This window comes from Phascolarctos cinereus, unplaced genomic scaffold, assembly GCF_003287225.1.
Source record: "Phascolarctos cinereus isolate Bilbo 61053 unplaced genomic scaffold, phaCin_HiC Scaffold_3;HRSCAF=262, whole genome shotgun sequence".
Classification (NCBI taxonomy): domain Eukaryota; kingdom Metazoa; phylum Chordata; class Mammalia; order Diprotodontia; family Phascolarctidae; genus Phascolarctos; species Phascolarctos cinereus.
Window position 1 is genome coordinate 182,835,117 of NW_027555736.1, and position 1,642 is coordinate 182,836,758.

General features: G+C 42.1%; 1 pseudogene; it reads right to left on the bottom strand.

Moving 5' to 3' along the window:
* Positions 1 to 302: 302 nt before the first annotated feature.
* On the bottom strand, positions 303 to 1,325 carry LOC110209383 (actin-related protein 3 pseudogene; annotated as a pseudogene).
* Positions 1,326 to 1,642: the final 317 nt, after the last annotated feature.

The window sequence follows — 1,642 nt, forward strand, 5'->3', positions numbered from 1 at the left end:
ATTCCTGTTGAATTATATTTGGTCTTTTTCTTGTCAAGGCAGTTTGCTATCTTTATATCAGCCATCCAGACAAAACAGGTCATCAAGGTTATCCACTTCCTTAACTGTTATAACTATGAAGTCAATTTTAAGATGTGACCCCAAACACCGGGTGGTGGTGGCAACTACTAGGTCCAATTTCTTCAGCATTGATCCTCCAAACCATACTGCTTATCACTGCATATGGTGTGTGATGACTTGCACATCAGTAGGCTTGGGTTTCAGTCTACCACTACTTGATTTTTCACTTAGTTTCAGCCTTGCATCAACAGTTCTTTTCAAATCTTATTGTCGTCAACATCCAAATCCCTGAACATGGTTGAACCTCCAGAGAGGACAACATTCTTATAGAGAGGACCTCTGACATTGATGGGACAATTCTGAATTACCTCATCTACTACTTCTGAGATAAGTTGTGTGAAGTCTGCATTAGGAAACTCTGGGTGAAATATTTCTAACTGTTCATAACCATCATCAATGGAAAATTCTTTCTTTGAGACTTCATTGATTCCAGTATACTATTTAACCTGTTTTGACCCATCTGTTTCATACTTGTTAAATTCTTTGACCAAATCTGGACAGACATAACTATAATGTTCCTTCACTGCCTTAGCTGTTTCCAGGGATTATTCAGGAGGAATTCCTACTTCTCATTCCTCTCAGTAACTGCTGAATAAAATATGTTATATCTCTTCCAGCAATTGGAATGTTCTTGATACAGCTTCCAGTAGCATACCCTTCAGCCTTAGGAATGACATGAATGACACTATCTCCACTGTCTATAATTGTACCATTCAGTGTCTGCTCTCCTGCCTGTCTTGATGTCCAAGATGCAGCTAAAGCAAGGACCGCCTGTACAGATATGTATAGGCCTGGAACATTAAATGTTTCAAACATAATTTCAGCTGTATATTCTCTGTTTTCTGCTATATTTAGTGGAGGTTCAGTCAAAAGAAAAAAAAATGATCTTTAGACTCTGTCCTTAGGTATTTAAAGATCACTTGTTCCGTAAATATCTCCATCAAGTCCCGATCTTCAACTATACCATGATGGATTGGCCATTTTGTTGCATAAGTTGGCTTTTCTAATGCTTTATTCTCAACAAAGAAGCCTAGATTATCAAACCCTTCAGCACCCCCAGTTTTGCTTGATCTCCTACTTTTGCAGACTCCTTGATGGCAATACATAAAGGGATAGTAAACTATGGCTCTGTATTTCCAGCATATCCAGGTTTTTGTACACTGTGTTCCACAGTCCACCCCCCAGGCCAACAGCCATCCTGCCATCTTCTGCCTCCTTCTCTTGTCACAGCTGCTGCCTTCAGATCTGTGCTGGATGCAGGGAGGAATGGAGTAGCGGGGAGTGGGGAAAGGGTTGGGTGGCTAGTGGGGGCTATCTAACCATTCACAGCCAGGCAGGCCTGGCACTCCTGGGAAGCTAGAGGAAGCTGAAGCAGTGACTTTGACCGGGAGGGAGGGAGGGCAGTAGCCTTGGCCAGCCAGCCATTGGTGACTTGGGAGAAAGCATGTTCAGTCAAGTGATGGCATCAGAAAACAGAAGTGGAGAAGTGGTTGGGAGGTGAAAATGCAGAAGAAATTAGCAT